General features: G+C 32.6%; 1 non-coding gene and 1 pseudogene across 1 annotated transcript; one reads left to right on the plus strand and one right to left on the minus strand.

Moving 5' to 3' along the window:
• Window positions 1-695: 695 nt before the first annotated feature.
• LOC130960056 (uncharacterized) lies at window positions 696-15,626 on the plus strand (annotated as a pseudogene).
• Window positions 5,496-5,603, minus strand: LOC130960064 (small nucleolar RNA R71). The gene has a single exon (XR_009078980.1). It is a non-coding gene; the product is annotated as a small nucleolar RNA R71 (small nucleolar RNA).
• Window positions 15,627-21,457: the final 5,831 nt, after the last annotated feature.

Consider the following 21,457-nt stretch of genomic DNA (forward strand, 5'->3'; position numbering starts at 1 on the left):
TATAATATAAAGTGCTTGATTTACTATCTTTAATGATTACAGGAGCAAGTACATCTAATTCAAATTTAGATACTAAAGAATTAGAAGAAGTGTGCATAGCTGAAAAAGGAAGACACCTGAGACAAAGAAAAACATTCTTGAAGGAATTGGCTATAAATCTTTCAAAAATTTTTGAAGAAGTTGAGGATATTACTGAAAACACGACTATATTAGATGATTCTGTGCAAATTGAATACCCAGCCATATTCGATGTTGCTGAGAATACAGGTAATCTAAGAAGTAGCAATATCAGCAGTTTATTATTTACTATTGTTATGCTTTTTATAAACAAAAATTATCGTTTAGTGTTCAAGTTTTTAAAATTCAAACTAAGATATGGTTATATATTATAATTTTTGTATTTGAACATTGATATATTGTAATTCTTATTGTTTGATTAGTGTGCATATAAAACTTAAACCTTGAGGTTGGCACAAAAAATTGTATTATATGATCTCATCTTTTTAATCTATAAATTGCAGTATTCGGTAATCTTTTATAAATATTATTTTTATACCTAACATGGTGAAAGAAAGATATATTTTTATAAAGTATTTTTTTCAGATATAACTGAAACATAATTTATTATCTTGGTGATTATTAGATGTGATAGATATTGGTGACCCAGAATTTTTTGTCGGCATTGCGACGCCATGATGTGGTATGAGGAGAGATCAGAAAAGTCTAAAACAGGATCCAATATTGAGTTCTCAATATGTTGTATGCGAGGGAAGGTACAATTGCCGTTTTTGCAACGTCCACCTCAGCTCTTCCAAGGTTTATTATCTGGAGCAGACCAGAGAAGCAAACACTTTAAGGATAATATAAGAACTTATAATAGCATGTTTTGCTTCACGTCCCTCGGAGGTAAAATAGAGACCTCTATCAATGATGGGACAGGTCCTCCCCAGTTCATTGTGAGTGGACAAAACTACCACAGAATTGGAAGCTTGGTACCAATTGAGGGACAAAGACCAAAATTTGCGCAGTTATATATTTATGATACAGAAAATGAGGTCTCAAACAGGATAGAGATTTTCAGGTTTGTATCATGCATTCCAAACTGATTAAAAAATTATTTAGGTAGTTCGTACTTTGATTTTGGTTAATTATGAATACTAATATTTTTCAATTGATGTTTTATACAGTTCAAGAACAAACAACAACAACATTGACCAGTCCTTAGTTCTAGATCTCAAGGACATGATCGATCAACATAATGTTCTTGCTCACACATTTAGGATAGTGAGAAACTACCTGAATCAAGGAGATATCGCAAATATAAGACTACGGTTGTACCGAAAAAGATCAAACGATGCAAGAGTCTACAATTTACCATCTTCTAACGAGGTCGCAGCTCTAATAGTAGGAGATTTGATTCTGGAGATGCAGGGCGTGATATTATAGTTCAATTAAAGTCTGGACATCTGCAAAGGATTCATGAGACACTGATGAGCGGATGATTTGTATGCTTTTTGGCATTGTTTTTAGTATATTTTTAGTAGGATCTAGTTAGTTTTTAGTATATTTTATTAGTTTTTAGTTAAAATTCACTTTTCTGGACTTTACTATGAGTTTGTGTGTTTTTCTGTGATTTCAGGTATTTTCTGGCTGAAATTGAGGGATCTGAGCAAAAATCTGATCCAGAGACTCAAAAGGACTACAGATGCTGTTGGATTCTGACCTCCCTGCACTCGAAGTGGATTTTCTGGAGCTACAGAAGCCCAATTGGCGCGCTCTTAACGGCGTTGGAAAGTAGACATCCTGGGCTTTCCAGCAATATATAATAGTCCATACTTTGCCCAAGATTTGATGGCCCAAACCGGCGTTCAAAGTCACCTCAAGAAATTCCAGCGTTAAACGCCGGAACTGGCACCTAATTGGGAGTTAAACGCCCAAACTGGCACTAAAGCTGGCGTTTAACTCCAAGGAGAGTCTCTACACGAAATTGCTTCATTGCTCAGCCCAAGCACACACCAAGTGGGCCCGGAAGTGGATTTTTCTGTCATTTACTCATCTATGTACTAGTTTCTATAAGTAGGACCTTTTACTATTGTATTAGGGAGATCTTTTGATCATGTTTTGATGATTGAACCCTCTTTGGGAGGCTGGCCATTCGGCCATGCCTAGACCTTGTTCTTATGTATTTTTAACGGTGGAGTTTCTACACACCATAGATTAAGGTGTGGAGCTCTGCTGTACCTCGAGTATTAATGCAATTACTATTGTTCTTCCATTCAATTCCGCTTGTTCTTGTTCTAAGATATCACTTGTTCTTCAACTTGATGAATATGATGATCCGTGACACTCATCATCATTCTCACCTATGAACAAGGTGACTGACAACCATTCTTGTTCTACAAGCAACCAAGGCTCCAGTGAATATCTCTTGGATTCTTTAATCGGAATCTTCGTGGTATAGGCAGGACTTGATGGCGGCATTCAAGAGAATCCGGAAGGTCTAACCTTGTCTGTGGTATTCTGAGTAGGATTCAATGATTGAATGACTGTGACGTGCTTCAAACCTGTAACCTACTGGGCGTTAGTGACAGACGCAAAAGAGTGATTCTATTCCGGTAGGGGAGGGGACCAAACCGGTGATTGGCAGTACTGTGACAGAGTGCGTGCATTAGCTTTCACTGCGAGGATGGGAGGTAGCTGCTGACAACAGTGAAACCCTACACGAGCTTGCCATGGAAAGGAGTAAGAAAGGATTGGATGAAGGCAGTAGGAAAGCAGAGAGACGAAAGGGAAGGCATCTTCATACGCTTGTCTGAAGCTCTTACACCAATGATATACATAAGTATCACTATCTTTATCTTTTATGCTATTTTCATTCATCATCATATACATTTGAGTTTGCCTGACTAAGATTTACAAGATGACCATAGCTTGCTTCAATGCTAACAATCTCCGTGGGATCGACCCTTACTCACGTAAGGTATTACTTGGACGACCCAGTGCACTTGCTGGTTAGTTGTGCGAAGTTGTGTAATGCCATGGAATTGAACCACCAAGTTTTGGAGTTCATGACCAGGGATTATGAGAGTTGTGAAAAGTATTGTTCACAATTTCGCGCACCAAGTTTTTGGCGCCGTTGCCGGGGATTGTTCAAGTTTTGAGCAAGCTTTTGGTAACAATGCCTGGGATTGTTCAAGTTTTGAGCAAGCTTTTTGTCCGGTAACATCAGTGCCAAATTTCGGATCCGGCAACAAGCACCAAGTTTTTGGCGCCGTTGCCGGGGATTGTTCAAGTTTTGAGCAAGTTTTTGGTAACAATGCCTGGGATTGTTCTAGTTTGGACAACTGACGGTTCATCTTGTTGCTTATATTAGGTATTTATTTTTTTTTTCGAAATTCTTGAAGATGAATTCTAGAGTTTCATGATGATTTGTTGAAATCTGGCTGGCTGAGAAGCCATGTCTAATCTGATTGGACCGAGGTTTCAACTTATCACCACAAGAGCTTGTTGATTTTCATCAACCTTGCTTTTGGAGCAGTGATCTGCTAAGGCTTGGCTGACCTTTGGTCATGTCTAGTGTTTTGGACCGAAGCTTTCCTTGAAAGCTTGGCTGGCTGTGAAGCCATGTCTAATGCCTGGACCGGAGTCTTAGACTAGCATTGCACTGATTCCTGGGATTCTCATTAAGAATTTTGATATCTTTTTCCACTTAATTTTCGAAAAATACAAAAAAATCACAAAATCATAAAAACCAAAAAGATTTTATGTTTCTTGCTTGAGTCTAGTGTCTCATCTTAAGTTTGGTGTCAATTACATGCATTCATTCATGTGTCTTAAGGATCTTCAAGTAATTCTTGATGATTTCTTACTCTGATCTTTGAATTCTTTTGACTTGAGTGTTTATGTGTCTCATATAGTGTCAGTAGTATACAAACTGCTAAGTTTGGTGTCTTGCATGCATTGTTAATTCATTCTTGTTGCATTTTGATTATTAAAAATCCAAAAATATTTTTAATTTGTGTCTTTTCAAGTCAATGATACAAAGAATTGAAGATTCAGAACATACTGCAGAGGAATTATACAGAAAAAGCTGAGCATTCAAAAATGCCCAGTGAAGAAGGCAGACTGGCGTTTAAACGCCAGCCAGGGTACCTGGTTGGGCGTTTAACGCCCAAAAAGGTAGCATTTTGGGCGTTAAACGCCAGAATGTATACCATTCTGGGCGTTTAACGCCAGGATGGTGCTAGGGGGAAGATTTTGTTTTCAAAATCAATTTTTTTTTTCAAGTTTTCAAAGTTTTTCAAAACCAAATCTTTTTCAAATCATATCTTTTCAATCAAATGTTTTCAAAATCAATTTCTTTCCTTTTTCAAAGATACTTACCAACAATTAATGATTTGATTGAACATTTTTGCCTTTTCTATTAAGAAAGGTTTTATGTTTGAATCTTATCTTTTCTTGTTAGGCAAGTCATTAATATTTTTTTAAATTCATATCTTTTCAAATTGTTTTCAAATCATATCTTTTAAAATTGTTTTCAAATCATATCTTCTCAATCACATCTTTTTAAAACCATAACTTTTCAATCAAATCTTTTTAACCTCATCTTTTCAAAATAGTTTTCAATCAAATCTTTTTGACTTCTAATTTCAAATCTTTTTCAAAAATCACTTCAATTCTTCCCCACTTTCCATTTTCGAAAATTATCAATCAATTTTTAAAATGTTTTTGACATCTTTAATTAAATTTTCGAAAATTTCCTTCCCTCCTTCCCACATCCTTCTATTTATGGAGTACCACTCCTTCTAAATGCACAATTCGAACCTTATCTAATTAAAGTTCGAATTCTTCTTCTCCTTCTTCTTTCTATTTCTCTTTTCCTCTGACACTTCAAGGAATCTCTATACTGTGACATAGAGGATTCCACATTTTCTTTTTCTCTTATCTTTCATATGAGCAGGAGCAGAGACAAAGGCATTCTTGTTGAAGCTGACCCTGAACCCGAGAGAACCTTGAAGAGAAAGCTAAGAGAAGCCAAGGCACAACTCTCTTTAGAGGACCTGACCGAATTCTTCAAGGAAGAAGAACACATGGCAGCCGAAAACAACAACAATGCCAACAATGCAAGGAAGGTGCTGGGTGACTTCACTGCACCTACTCCTGATTTTTACGGGAGAAGCATCTCTATCCCTGCCATTGGAGCAAACAACTTTGAGCTTAAGCCTCAATTAGTTTCTCTAATGCAACAGAATTGCAAGTTCCATGGACTTCCAATGGAAGATCCTCATCAGTTCTTAGCTGAATTCTTGCAAATCTGTGACACAGTCAAGACTAATGGGGTTAACCCCGAGGTCTACAGACTGATGCTATTCCCTTTTGCTGTAAGAGACAGAGCTAGAATATGGTTGGATTCTCAACCTAAAGAAAGCCTGGACTCTTGGGAAAAGCTAGTCAATGCCTTCTTGGCAAAGTTCTTTCCACCACAAAGATGGAGTAAGCTTAGAGTGGAAGTCCAAACCTTCAGACAGAAGGATGGAGAATCCCTCTATGAAGCTTGGGAAAGATACAAACAATTAATCAGAAGATGTCCTTCAGACATGCTTTCTGAATGGAGCATCATAGGTATTTTCTATGATGGTCTCTCTGAACTATCTAAGATGTCCTTGGATAGCTCTGCTGGAGGATCTCTTCATCTGAAGAAGACGCCTGCAGAAGCTCAAGAATTGATTGAAATGGTTGCAAATAACCAATTCATGTACACTTCTGAAAGGAATCCTGTGAATAATGGGACTAATCAGAAGAAAGGAGTTCTTGAGATTGACACTCTGAATGCCATATTGGCTCAAAACAAGATATTGACTCAACAAGTCAATTTGATTTCTCAAAGTCTGTCTGGAATGCAAAATGCACCAAACAGTACTAAGGAGGCTTCATCTGAGGAAGAAGCTTATGATCCTGAGAACCCTTCCATGGAAGAGGTGAATTACCTAGGAGAACCCTATGGAAACACCTATAATTCTTCATGGAGAAATCATCCAAATCTCTCATGGAAGAATCAAGAAAGACCTCAACAAGGTTTCAATAACAATAATGGTGGAAGAAACAGGTTTAGCAATAGCAAGCCTTTTCCATCATCTTCTCAGCAACAGACAGAGAGTTCTAAGCAGAATACTTCTGACTTAGCAACAATGGTCTCTGATCTAATAAAGACCACTCAAAGTTTCATGAATGAAACAAGGTCCTCCATCAGAAATTTGGAAGGACAAGTGGGTCAGCTGAGCAAGAAAGTTACTGAACTCCCTCCTAGTACTCTCCCAAGTAATACAGAAGAAAATCCAAAAGGAGAGTGCAAAGCCATAGACATGGCCGAATATGGAGAGGAAAGAGAGGAGGAGGACGCCACTGAGGAAGACCTCAGTGGGCGTGTACCAATCTCCTCTGAGTTCCTCAATGAGGAACAATGGGAATCTGAGGCTCAAAATGAGACCATAGAGATTCCATTGGACTTACTTCTGCCATTCATGAGCTCTGATGAGTATTCGTCCTCTGAAGAGGATGAGTATGTCACTGAAGAGCAAGTTGCTAAATACCTTGGAGCAATCATGAAACTGAATGACAAGTTATTTGGAAATGAGACTTGGGAGGATGAACCACCTTTGCTCACCAAAGAACTGGATGACTTGTCTAGGCAGAAACTGCCTCAAAAGAGGCAGGATCCTGGGAAGTTTTCTATACCTTGTACCATAGGCACCATGACCTTCAAAAAGGCCTTGTGTGACTTAGGGTCAAGTGTAAACCTCATGCCCCTCTCTGTAATGGAGAAATTAGGGATCTTTGAGGTGCAAACTGCAAGAATCTCATTAGAGATGGCAGACAATTCAAGAAAACAAGCTCATGGACTTGTAGAGAATGTTTTGGTGAAGATTGAAGACCATTACATCCCTACTGATTTCATAGTCCTAGAGACTGGGAAGTGCATGGATGAATCCATCATCCTTGGCAGACCCTTCCTAGCCACAGCAAAGGCTGTGATTGATGTTGATGGAGGAGAGTTGATCATTCAAGTGAATGAAGAATCCTTGGTGTTTAAGGCCCAAGGACATCCCTCTATCATCATGGAGAGGAAGCATGAAGAGCTTCTCTCAAAACAGAGCCAAGCAGAGCCCCCACAGTCAAATTCTAAGTTTGGTGTTGGGAGGCCACAACCAAACTCTAAGTTTGGTGTTGAACCCCCACATTCAAACTCTAAGTTTGGTGTTGGGAGGTTCCAACACGGTTCTGAGTATCTCTGAGGCTCCATGAGAGTCCTCTGTCAAGCTAATGACATTAAAGAAGCGCTTGTTGGGAGGCAACCCAATGTTTTATGGTTAACTATTTTCTTTTGTTATTTTATCTTTTTTGTAGGTTGATGATCATAAGAAGTCACAAAAACAATGAAAAAAGCAAAAACGGAATGAAAAACAGAAAGAAAAACAGCACACCCTGGAGGAAGAAGCTGCTGGCGTTTAAACGCCAGTAAGCCTAGCAGTTGGGCGTTTAACGCCCAGTCTGGCACCATTCTGGGCGTTTAACGCCAGAAAGGGGCACCAGACTGGCGTTAAACGCCAGGAATGGGCACCAGCCCGGCGTTTAACGCCAGAAATAGCTCAAAACGTGATTTTGAGCAACATTTGGTGCAGGGATGACTTTTCCTTGACACCACAGGATCTGTGGACCCCACAGGACCCCACCATCACTCTCTCTCTTCTTCCCCCATTCACCAATCACCTCAATACCTCTTCCCCAAAAAAAAAAACCCTTCACCTATCAAATCCCATCTTTCTCTTCACCACTCACATCCATCCCTCATAAAACCCCACCAACCTCACCCTTCAAATTCAAACCATTTTCCCTCCCAAACCCACCCATAATGGCCGAACCTTTACCCCCTCTCTCCTATAAATACCCTTCTTCAACCCTTCATTTTCACACAACCTAAACACCCTTTCTTACCCTTCTTGGCCGAACACACCACCTTCTCCCTTTTCCTCATTTCTTCTTCTTCTACTCTCTTCTTTCTTCTTTTGCTCGAGGACGAGCAAACATTTTAAGTTTGGTGTGGTAAAAGCGTTGCTTTTTCATAACCATTTATGGCATCCAAGGCCGGAGAAACCTCTAAAAAGAGAAAAGGGAAGGCAAAAGCTTCCACCTCCGAGTCATGGGAGATGGATAGATTCCTCTCAAGGGTGCATCAAGTCCACTTCTATGAAGTTGTGGCCTTGAAAAAGGTAATCCCGAAGTCCCCTTTTCACTCAAAAAGGGTGAATATCCGGAGATCCGCCATGAGATCCGAAGAAGAGGTTGGGAAGTACTCACCAACCCCATTCAACAAGTCGGAATCTTGATGGTTCAAGAGTTCTATGCCAATGCATGGATCACCAAGAACCATGACCAAAGTGTGAACCCGAATCCCAAGAATTATCTCACTATGGTTCGGGGGAAATACTTGGATTTTAGTCCGGAGAGTGTGAGGGTGGCGTTCAACTTGCCTATGATGCAAGGAGATGAGCACCCTTACACTAGAAGGGTCAACTTTGATCAAAGGTTGGACCAAGTCCTTACAACCATATGTGAAGAGGGCGCACAATGGAAGCAAGATTCAAGAGGAAAGCCGGTTCAATTGAGAAGGCATGACCTCAAGCCCGTGGCTAGAGGATGGTTAGAGTTCATACAACGCTCAATCATTCCCACTAGCAACCGGTCCGAAGTTACCATAGACCGGGCTATCATGATCCATAGCATCATGATTGGAGAAGAAGTGGAAGTTCATGAGGTTATAGCCCAAGAACTCTATAAGGTGGCGGACAAGACCTCCACTTTGGCAAGATTAGCCTTTCCTCATCTCATCTGCCACCTCTGTTATTCAGTTGGAGTTGACATAGAGGGAGATACCCCCATTGATGAGGACAAGCCCATCACCAAGAAAAGGATGGAGTACACAAGAGACCCCTCTCACCATGAGATCCCTGAGATTCCTCAAGGGATGCACTTTCCTCCACAAAATTATTGGGAGCAACTAAACACCTCCCTAGGAGAATTGAGTTCCAACATGGGACAACTAAGGGTGGAGCATCAAGAACACTCCATTCTCCTCCATGAAATTAGAGAAGACCAAAGAATCATGAGGGAGGAGCAACAAAGACAAGGAAGAGACATTGAGGAGCTCAAGCACTCCATAGGATCTTCAAGAGCAAGAAAGAGCCGCCATCACTAAGGTGGACCCGTTCCTTGATTTCCTTGTTCTTTATTCTTCTGTTTTTCGATTTTTATGCTTATGGTTATCCATGTTTGTGTCTTGTGATCATTAGTGTCTTAGTGTCTATGCCTTAAAGTTATGAATGTCCTATGAATCCATCACCTCTCTTAAATAAAAACGCGCCTAATTGAAAAGGAAAGAATTGCATGAATTCTGAATTTTACAATAGTTTAATTATTTTGATGTGGTGGCAACACTTTTGTTCTCTGAATGTATGCTTGAACAGTGCATATGTCTTTTGAATTTGTGGTTCATGAATGTTGGCTCTTGAAAGAATGATGAAAAAGGAGACATGTTACTGAGGATCTGAAAAATCATTAAAAATGATTCTTGAAGCAAGAAAAAGTAGAAAAAAAAAGAGAAAAAGCAAGCGAAAAAAAAAACCAAAAAAAAAGAAAGAAAAAGAAAGAATAAAAGTTGTGAACCAAGGCAAATAAGAGTGTGCTTAAGAACCCTGGACACCTCTAATTGGGGACTTTAGCAAAGCTGAGTCACAATCTGAAAAGGTTCACCCAATTATGTGTCTGTGGCATGTATGTATCCGGTGGTAATACTGGAAGACAGAGTGCTTTGGGCCACAGCCAAGACTCAATAAAAAGCTATGTTCAAGAATCATCATACTTTACTAGGAGAATCATTAACACTATCTGGATTCTAAGTTCCTAAAGAAGCCAATCATTCTGAATTACAAGGGATAGAGTGAGATGCCAAAACTATTCAGAGACAAAAAGTTAAAAGCCCCGCTCATCTAATTAATACTGATCTTCATAGATGTTTTTGGAGTTCATTGCATATTCTCTTCTTTTTATCTTATTTGATTTTCAGTTGCTTGGGGACAAGCAACAATTTAAGTTTGGTGTTGTGATGAGCGGATGATTTGTATGCTTTTTGGCATTGTTTTTAGTATATTTTTAGTAGGATCTAGTTAGTTTTTAGTATATTTTTATTAGTTTTTAGTTAAAATTCACTTTTCTGGACTTTACTATGAGTTTGTGTGTTTTTCTGTGATTTCAGGTATTTTCTGGCTGAAATTGAGGGATCTGAGCAAAAATCTGATCCAGAGACTCAAAAGGACTGCAGATGCTGTTGGATTCTGACCTCCCTGCACTCGAAGTGGATTTTCTGGAGCTACAGAAGCCCAATTGGCGCGCTCTCAACGGCGTTGGAAAGTAGACATCCTGGGCTTTCCAGCAATATATAATAGTCCATACTTTGCCCAAGATTTGATGGCCCAAACCGGCGTTCAAAGTCACCTCAAGAAATTCCAGCGTTAAACGCCGGAACTGGCACCTAATTGGGAGTTAAACGCCCAAACTGGCACTAAAGCTGGCGTTTAACTCCAAGGAGAGTCTCTACACGAAATTGCTTCATTGCTCAGCCCAAGCACACACCAAGTGGGCCCGGAAGTGGATTTTTCTGTCATTTACTCATCTATGTACTAGTTTTCTATAAGTAGGACCTTTTACTATTGTATTAGGGAGATCTTTTGATCATGTTTTGATGATTGAACCCTCTTTGGGAGGCTGGCCATTCGGCCATGCCTAGACCTTGTTCTTATGTATTTTCAACGGTGGAGTTTCTACACACCATAGATTAAGGTGTGGAGCTCTGCTGTACCTCGAGTATTAATGCAATTACTATTGTTCTTCCATTCAATTCCGCTTGTTCTTGTTCTAAGATATCACTTGTTCTTCAACTTGATGAATATGATGATCCGTGACACTCATCATCATTCTCACCTATGAACAAGGTGACTGACAACCATTCTTGTTCTACAAGCAACCAAGGCTCTAGTGAATATCTCTTGGATTCTTTAATCGGAATCTTCGTGGTATAGGCAGGACTTGATGGCGGCATTCAAGAGAATCCGGAAGGTCTAACCTTGTCTGTGGTATTCTGAGTAGGATTCAATGATTGAATGACTGTGACGTGCTTCAAACCTGTAACCTACTGGGCGTTAGTGACAGACGCAAAAGAGTGATTCTATTCCGGTAGGGGAGGGGACCAAACCGGTGATTGGCAGTACTGTGACAGAGTGCGTGCATTAGCTTTCACTGCAAGGATGGGAGGTAGCTGCTGACAACAGTGAAACCCTACACGAGCTTGCCATGGAAAGGAGTAAGAAAGGATTGGATGAAGGCAGTAGGAAAGCAGAGAGACGGAAGGGAAGGCATCTTCATACGCTTGTCTGAAGCTCTTACACCAATGATATACATAAGTATCACTATCTTTATCTTTTATGCTATTTTCATTCATCATCATATACATTTGAGTTTGCCTGACTAAGATTTACAAGATGACCATAGCTTGCTTCAATGCTAACAATCTCCGTGGGATCGACCCTTACTCACGTAAGGTATTACTTGGACGACCCAGTGCACTTGCTGGTTAGTTGTGCGAAGTTGTGTAATGCCATGGAATTGAACCACCAAGTTTTTGGAGTTCATGACCAGGGATTATGAGAGTTGTGAAAAGTATTGTTCACAATTTCGCGCACCAGACACACACCGCATTTATTCCTCTTCAGTACCCTATGATGTTTCCTTACGGTGAAGATGGCTACCAAGAAGACATTCCTTTGCGAGAATCTCATAGGGCTGATGAAATAGAAAGAGACAGCGTGTGAGTTTAAGGGAGTTCATAGCATTTAGAATACAAGAGAGAAAGGTCGAGTATGCAACCATTGTCAATGGTGGAAGATTATTTCAGCAGTTCTTGGTTGATTGCTTTTCTATTATTGAAGCACAAAGGTTGACCTACTACCGAAACAACCAAACCAAGGTGAGGAGTGATATATACAAAGGGATTCAAGATGCAGTTGTTAGGGGTGAGACACGTGCTTCTAAAGCAGGTAAGCGTATCATCCTACCTGTGTCCTTCACTGGTGGCATGAGATACATGTTTAATAATTGTCAAGATGCTATGGCAATTTGTAAGAAATATGGATATCCAGACCTCTTCATCACAATGACATGTAACTCAAGTTGGCAAGAGATTGGCAGGGTTAACAATCCAAGGAACTTAAAGGTTGAAGACCGGCCGGATATATCGTGTAGAGTATTCAAAATTAAGCTTGACATGATAATCTCGGATCTTAAGCAAGGAATTCCATTTGGAGTGCTAGATGCAGGTATTGCTCATCATCCAACCTTATTTTTAGAGAAATATTCATTTAGATTGTTATAAAATAAATGGCAAATATTTTCTTACTTAACGTATTGTTGATTTTTTATTATCACCCTTAATTTATCAAAGCACATACATAAAATAGATAGTTTAAATATAACATATAACTTTTTTTTTGTCTTTTTGGTATAAGGGATGTATACAGTGGAATTCCAAAAAAGAGGTCTACCACATGCTCACATTCTTTTATGGTTAAGTGGAGACCATAAGATAACAATGACAACTCAAATTGATCAATTAATATCTTCAGAGTTGCCAGATCCTGCTCAGCATCCAAAATTGTTTAGAGCTGTATCTACATATATGATTCATGGACCATGTGGTAGAGCATTCTCAAAATCTCCCTGCATGAAAGATGGGTACTGCACCAAATATTATCCCAAGACATTCAGTAAAACCACAGTTATCGATGATAGTGGATACCCATCATATAGAAGACGAGACACAGGGGTGGTTACTGAGAAGAAGGGAGTCCATATGGATAATAGGAATGTGGTTCCATACAATGCATATCTACTGATGTCTTATCAAGCGCATGTTAATGTAGAGTACTGCAACAAGTCGAATGCTATCAGATATTTGTTCAAGTATGTGAATAAAGGTCCAGACAGGGTAGCAGTTGGAGTTACAAAGGAAGCTTCTAGTGGAGAGGATGCTCAGGTTATTGATGAGATCAAACAATTCTATGATTGCAGATATTTGTCTGCATGTGAGGCTGTGTGGAGAACCTTAGCGTATGATATTCATCAAAGGTGGCCTTTAGTGATGAGATTAACCTTTCATTTGCTTGGAGAGCAAAATATCATCTTTAAAGATGATGACGATCTTGAAGAAATCGTGGAAGAAGAGGAAGGAAAATGTACAATGTTCTTAGCATGGATGGAGGCCAATAAAAAATTTGAAGCAGGTCAAATTTTGACGTATGCTGAGTTTCCAAATCAATTTGTTTATGATAGAGAATCAAGGGTGTGGCATCCACGCAAAAGAGGGTATTCTATCGGGAGGTTAAATTATGTTCCACCGGGTACAGGTGATATTTATTATATGAGAATTTTGTTAGCTGTTCAGAGAGGTTGCACAACATATGAGTCTATTAGGACAGTTAATGGAATTACATATTCTAGCTTCCAAGATGATTGCTATTCCATGGGACTACTGTGCGATGATAGGGAATTCATTGCAGCTATTAATGAGGTAGCTGAACTTGCATCTGGTCATCAATTGAGAAAATTATTTGCGATGCTACTGATATCTAATAGCATTAGCAACCCAGAGCGTGTTTGGAATGCAACTTGGACATTATTGGCTAATGGAATACTATATGAGAGGAGAAAAGCTTTGAAAAACCAAGGTATTTTACTATGTCTTTTTTTTTATATCAAGATTGTATTCTCTTATTATCTTTATTTTTATTAAGAATATTAATAATTTTATTTTAGAATTATTTATTAAATATTTCATAAAACCACTATGTGCTTTTTCTAGGACTAAGCATGACTGATGACGAATTGAAAAACCTCTGCCTTATTGAGATTGAAAAGATACTCAACAGCAATGCGAGATCTTTAAGAGACTATCAATCAATGCCATATCCTGAGATGTCTCATGTTCGCCTTTTCAGAATAAGCTAATAGAGGAGGAGTTAGCATATGACACAAATGAGTTGACTCATACAAACTTATATACAGAACAAAAGATGACTCATGAGCAAAGGTTAGTATTTGATGAGATACTCAATGCTGTTGTTACAGACTCTGGTGGTTTTTACTTCGTTTATGGGCATGATGGGTGTGGTAAGACATTTATTTGGAATGGACTTTTTTCTGCTATTCAGTCTAGAGGAAAAATTGTTTTAAATGTCGCATCCAGTGGAATTGCTTCTTTACTCCTACCTGGTGGCAGAACGGCTCATTCTAGATTTTCAATACCCATTACAATTACTGATGAATCTACTTGCAACATCAAGCATGGCAGTTTGAAGGCTGAGCTGCTCATCCAAAGTAGCTTAATAATTTGGGATGAAGCTCCAATGCTCAATAAAATGTGCTTTGAAGCACTTGATCGGACGCTCAGGGATCTTATGTCAGTTACCGATCAACATAAGATACATCAACCATTTGGTGGTAAGGTTGTTGTTCTAGGAGGTGATTTCAGACAGATACTTCCGGTGATTCCGAAAGGAAGTAGACACGATATATTGGCATCTGCTATTAACTCATCCCATCTGTGGTCATTTTGTAAGGTTTTGAAACTGCATACGAATATGAGGCTTCTAATGTCTTCTTTGGATCAAGATGAAGGTGAAATGAAGAGATTTGCTAATTGGATACTTGATGTTGGAAATGGAAATATTGGCTCTGTTGTTGGTGATGAATCAGAAGTTGAAATTCCAAATGATCTATTGATTACAACTACTAATGACCCTCTCTCTCATTTGGTAGACTTTGCATATCCAAATTTGTTGCAAAACATGTCAGATTACAAGTATTTTCAGAGTAGGGAAATTCTTGCACCCACGCTTGAGAGTGTCGAGAAGGTAAACGATTTTGTCTTGACAATCTTTCCAGGGATGGAAAAGGAGTATTTGAGCTCTGACACAACATGTCAAGCTGATGAGAATGAAGATGTACAACAAGAGTGGTTCACACCAGAGTTCCTAAATGACATCAAATGTTCGGGACTACCCAATCACAAGTTGACTTTGAAGCCAGGAGTCGCTGTAATGCTACTGCGAAACATAGACCAGACTTCAGGTTTATGCAACGGGACAAGATTAATAGTTAACGAACTTGGCAGCAATGTAATTGGAGCGACAGTAGTGACCGGTAGAAATATTGGAGATAAAGTGTACATTCCAAGAATGAACTTGATCCCTTCAGATTCAGGATTGCCATTTAAGTTCCAACGGAGACAATTTCCATTGACAGTATGTTTTGCAATGACCATTAACAAGAGTCAGGGTCAATCATTATCACATGTAGGGCTTTATTTGTCAAAATCAGTGTTTACCCATGGACAACTTTATGTTGCTTTGTCAAGAGTTAAGAGTCGCAGTGGCCTCAGGGTTTTAATTCTAGATGAAGACGGCAATCCAAAGTCATCAACAACAAATATCGTGTTCAAAGAGGTTTTTAATAATATTTAGGTAAGAATAATATTATTTTTATTTTAATAGCATGTTATGATTTATACTTTTGTACAAATATTTACTATAGATATTACTAATTTATCTATAACTCTTTTTTCAGATTTGAAATGAAATGTGTAACAAGGAGCACAACATCCTATGCCAATTGCTTTTCTAATGAAGTTAGTAAGATACTAGGTTATCGATCGATAAATTTTTATTAGCTTTTATACAAAATTTAGTGTAAAATTAACATGCTATTATTACAGTTATATATGTTCTTATTTTTTTCATGTCTCCCTCCTTATGGTTTAAGAATATTATAAACTTCAAACTTTTCTATTTATATTTTACTTTGAATAAAGATAAAACAACATATTTAACACGTTTATTATATAACTACAATAATAGTGTTATACTAAATTTAAAAAAAAATATAGTTATAAAATATTATTTTTAATTTAACTTATCAAATTTAAATATAAGCCCGTGCATCGCACGGGTTTAACACTAGTAAAGTTACAAATCTGTTGTTTACTAGATATTGCTAGACTTTATTTTTTATTATTTAAATAAATAATATTTAATAATATAATTTAAAAATTCAAAAATAAAGAATTTAGTTTTTTAAAATTTTTATTTTTTTAAAAATATTTTTTATTTTTTATTCACCGGATAATGCTACATCCAGACAGTTGACTTTTATTGCTGCACTGGTTCACAAAAGAATAAATTAATTTAAAAAATTTAATTTAATTTTAAATTTTTTAATAATTTTTAATATTTTTGGATATTTTGGAATTTTTATTTTTTTACAACAAAAAAATTTGTTTAAAATAAAAAAATAATAAAGTTATAAATCTGTTGGTTACTAGATATTGCTGGACATTATTTTTTATTATTTAAATAAAAATATTTAATAATATAATTTAAAAATACTAAAATAAAGAATTTAGTTTTTTAAATTTTTAATTTTTTTAAAAATATTTTTTATTTTTTTATTCACCGGATAATGCAACACCTAGACAGTTGACTTTTTTTTGCTGCACTTGTTCACAGATTAAAAATAAATTAATTTAAAAAATTTAATATTTTAATTTTTTTATTTTATGGATATTTTTTGAATTTTTTATTTTTTTACCACTAGAAAAAGATATTTTTGTTTAAAATTAAAAAATAATAAATTTACAGATCAGTTGTTTACTAGATATTGCTGGACTTTATTTTATTTTTCTTATTTAAATGTAAAACATTTAATAATATAATTTAAAAATTCAAAAATAAAAAATTTAGTTTTTTAAAATTTTTTAATTTTTTTAAAAATATTTTTAATTTTTTTCACCAGATCATGCTACACCCAGACAGTTGACTTTTTTTGCTGCACCTGTTCACAAATTAAGAATAAATTAATTTAAAAAATTAAAAATTTTAAATTTTTAAATTTTTTTGGATATTTTTGGAATTTTATATTTTTTTACAACTAGAAAAATTTTTTTAGTTTGAAATTAAAAAAAAATGTTACAAATCTGTTGTTTACTAGATATTGCTGAACTTTATTTTTTATTATTTAAATAAATAATATTTAATAATATAATTTAAAAATTCAAAAATAAAGAATTTAGTTTTTTTAAATTTTTAGTTTTTTAAAAAATACTTTTTATTTTTTTATTCACCAGATAATGCTACACCTAGACAGTAGACTTTTTTTTGCTACACTTGTTCACAAATTAAGAATAAATTAATTTAAAAAATTTAAAATTTAAAATTTTTTATTTTTTGGATATTTATGGAATTTTTTATTTTTTTACAACTAGAAAATTTTTTTTTGTTTAAAATTAAAATAAAATAAATTTACAAATCTGTTATTTACTAGATATTACTTGACTTTATTTTATTTCTATTATTTAAATGTAAAACATTTAATAATATAATTTAAAAATTCAAAAACAAAAAATTTAGTTTTTTAATTTTTTTAATATTTTTCACCGGATAATGCTACATCCAGACAGTTGACTTTTTTTGCTGCAATTGTTCACAAATTAAGAATAAATTAATTTAAAAAATTAAAAATTTTAATTTTTTTATTTTTTGGATATTTTTGGAATTTTTTATTTTTTACCACTAGAAAAAAAATTTTAGTTTAAAATTTTAAAAAAATAATAAAGTTACAAATCTGTTTGTTTACTAGATATTGCTGGACTTTATTTTTTATTATTTAAATAAATAATATTTAATAATATAATTTAAAAATTCAAAAATAAGAATTTAGTTTTTTAAAATTTTTATTTTTTTAAAAATATTTTTTATTTTTTTTCACCGGATAATGCTACATCCAGACAGTTAACTTTTATTGCTGCAGTTGTTCACAAATTAAGAATAAATTAATTTAAAAATTTAAAATTTTAATTTTTAATACTTTTGGATATTTTGGAAATTTTTTTTTACAACAAAAAAATTTAGTTTAAAATAAAAAAAATAATAAAGTTATAAATCTGTTGTTTACTAGATATTGCTGGACTTTATTTTTTTATTATTTAAATAAAAATATTTAATAATATAATTTAAAAATACTAAATAAAGAATTTAGTTTTTTAAAATTTTTAATTTTTTTAAAAATATTTTTTATTTTTTTATTCACCGGATAATGCAACACCTAGACAGTTGACTTTTTTTTGCTGCACTTGTTCACAGATTAAAAATAAATTAATTTAAAAAATTTAAAATTTTAATTTTTTTTATTTTTGGATATTTTTTGAATTTTTTATTTTTTACCACTAGAAAAAGATATTTTTTTGTTTAAAATTAAAAAATAATAAATTTACAGATCAGTTGTTTACTAGATATTGCTGGACTTTATTTTATTTTTCTATTTAAATGTAAAACATTTAATAATATAATTTAAAAATTCAAAAATAAAAAATTTAGTTTTTTAAAATTTTTTAATTTTTTTAAAAATATTTTAATTTTTTTCACCGGATCATGCTACACCCAGACAGTTGACTTTTTTTGCTGCACCTGTTCACAAATTAAGAATAAATTAATTTAAAAAATTAAAAATTTTAATTTTTTAATTTTTTTTGGATATTTTTGGAATTTTATATTTTTTACAACTAGAAAAAAATTTTTTAGTTTAAAATTAAAAAAAAAATAATGTTACAAATCTGTTGTTACTAGATATTGCTGAACTTTATTTTTTTATTATTTAAATAAATAATATTTAATAATATAATTCAAAAATTAAAAAATAAAGAATTTATTTTTTTAAAATTTTATTTTTTTAAAAATATTTTTATTTTTTTATTCACCGGATAATGCTACATCCAGACAGTTGACTTTTATTGCTGCACTTGTTCACAAATTAAGAATAAATTAATTTAAAAATTTAAAATTTTAATTTTTAATATTTTTGGATATTTTGGAATTTTATTTTTTTACAACAAAAAAAATTAGTTTAAAATAAAAAAATAATAAAGTTATAAATCTGTTGTTTACTAGATATTGCTGGACTTTATTTTTTTATTATTTAAATAAAAATATTTAATAATATAATTTAAAAATACTAAAATAAAGAATTTAGTTTTTTAAAATTTTTAATTTTTTTAAAATATTTTTTATTTTTTATTAACCGGATAATGCAACACCTAGACAGTTGACTTTTTTTGCTGCACTTGTTCACAAATTAAAAATAAATTAATTTAAAAAATTTAAAATTTTAATTTTTTAATTTTTTATTTTTTTACCACTAGAAAAAAAATATTTTTTTGTTTAAAATTAAAAAATAATAAATTTACAGATCAGTGTTTACTAGATATTGCTGGACTTTATTTTATTTTTCTTATTTAAATGTTAAACATTTAATAATATAATTTAAAAATTCAAAAATAAAAAATTTAGTTTTTTAAAAATTTTAATTTTTTTAAAAATATTTTTAATTTTTTTCACCGGATCATGCTACACCCAGACAGTTGACTTTTTTTGCTGCACCTGTTCACAAATTAAGAATAAATTAATTTAAAAAATTAAAAATTTTAATTTTTTAATTTTTTTGGATATTTTTGGAATTTTATATTTTTTTACAACTAGAAAATTTTTTTTTAGTTTGAAATTAAAAAAATGTTACAAATCTGTTGTTACTAGATATTGCTGAACTTTATTTTTTTATTATTGAAATAAATAATATTTAATATATAATTTAAAAATTCAAAAATAAAGAATTTAGTTTTTTAAAATTTTAGTTTTTTAAAAAATACTTTTTATTTTTTATTCACCAGATAATGCTACACCTAGATAGTAGACTTTTTTTTGCTACACTTGTTCACAAATTAAGAATAAATTAATTTAAAAATTTAAAATTTAAAATTTTTTATTTTTTGGATATTTATGGAATTTTTATTTTTTACAACTAGAAAAATTTTTTTTTGTTTAAAATTAAAAAAATAATAATTTACAAATCTGTTATTTACTAGATATTACTTGACTTTATTTTATTTCTATTATTTAAATGTAAAACATTTAATAATATAATTTAAAAATTCAAAAATAAAAAATTTAGTTTTTAATTTTTTTAATTTTTTTAAAAATATTTTTAATTTTTTTCACCGGATAATGCTACATCCAGACAGTTGACTTTTTTTGCTGTAATTGTTCACAAATTAAGAATAAATTAATTTAAAAAATTAAAAATTTTAATTTTTTTTTATTTTTTGGATATTTTTGGAATTTTTATTTTTTTACCACTAGAAAAAAAATTTTAGTTTAAAATTTTAAAAAAATAATAAAGTTACAAATCTGTTGTTTACTAGATATTACTGGACTTTATTTTTTATTATTTAAATAAATAATATTAATAATATAATTTAAAAATTCAAAAATAAAGAATTTAGTTTTTTAAAATTTTATTTTTTAAAATATTTTTTATTTTTTTATTCACCGGATAATGCTACATCCAGACAGTTGACTTTTATTTCTGCACTTGTTCACAAATTAAGAATAAATTAATTTAAAATTTAAAATTTTAATTTTTAATATTTTTGGATATTTTGGAATTTTTATTTTTTTACAACAAAAAAAATTTGTTTAAAATAAAAAAATAATAAAGTTATAAATCTGTTGTTTACTAGATATTGTTAGACTTTATTTTTTTATTATTTAAATAAAAAATATTTAATAATATAATTTAAAAATACTAAAATAAAGAATTTAGTTTTTTAAAATTTTTAATTTTTTAAAAATTTTTATTTTTTTATTCACCGGATAATGCAACACCTAGATAGTTGACTTTTTTTTGCTGCACTTGTTCACAGATTAAAAATAAATTAATTTAAAAAATTTAATATTTTAATTTTTTTATTTTATGGATATTTTTTGAATTTTTTATTTTTTTACCACTAGAAAAAGATATTTTTTTGTTTAAATTAAAAAATAATAAATTTACAGATCAGTTGTTTACTAGATATTGCTGGACTTTATTTTCTTTTTCTATTTAAATGTAAAACATTTAATAATATAATTTAAAAATTCAAAAATAAAAAATTTAGTTTTTTAAAATTTTTTTATTTTTTAAAAAATTTTTAATTTTTTTCACCGGATCATGCTACACCCAGACAGTTGACTTTTTTTGCTGCACCTGTTCACAAATTAAGAATAAATTAATTTAAAAAATAAAAAATTTTAATTTTTTAAATTTTTTTGGATATTTTTGGAATTTATATTTTTTTACAACTAGAAAAAGTTTTTTTAGTTTGAAATTAAAAAAAATGTTACAAATCTGTTGTTTACTAGATATTGCTGAACTTTATTTTTTATTATTTAAATAAATAATATTTAATAATATAATTTAAAAATTCAAA

Source organism: Arachis stenosperma, unplaced genomic scaffold (assembly GCF_014773155.1).
Source record: "Arachis stenosperma cultivar V10309 unplaced genomic scaffold, arast.V10309.gnm1.PFL2 arast.V10309.gnm1.Scaffold_100042, whole genome shotgun sequence".
NCBI classification, from domain to species: Eukaryota; Viridiplantae; Streptophyta; class Magnoliopsida; order Fabales; family Fabaceae; genus Arachis; species Arachis stenosperma.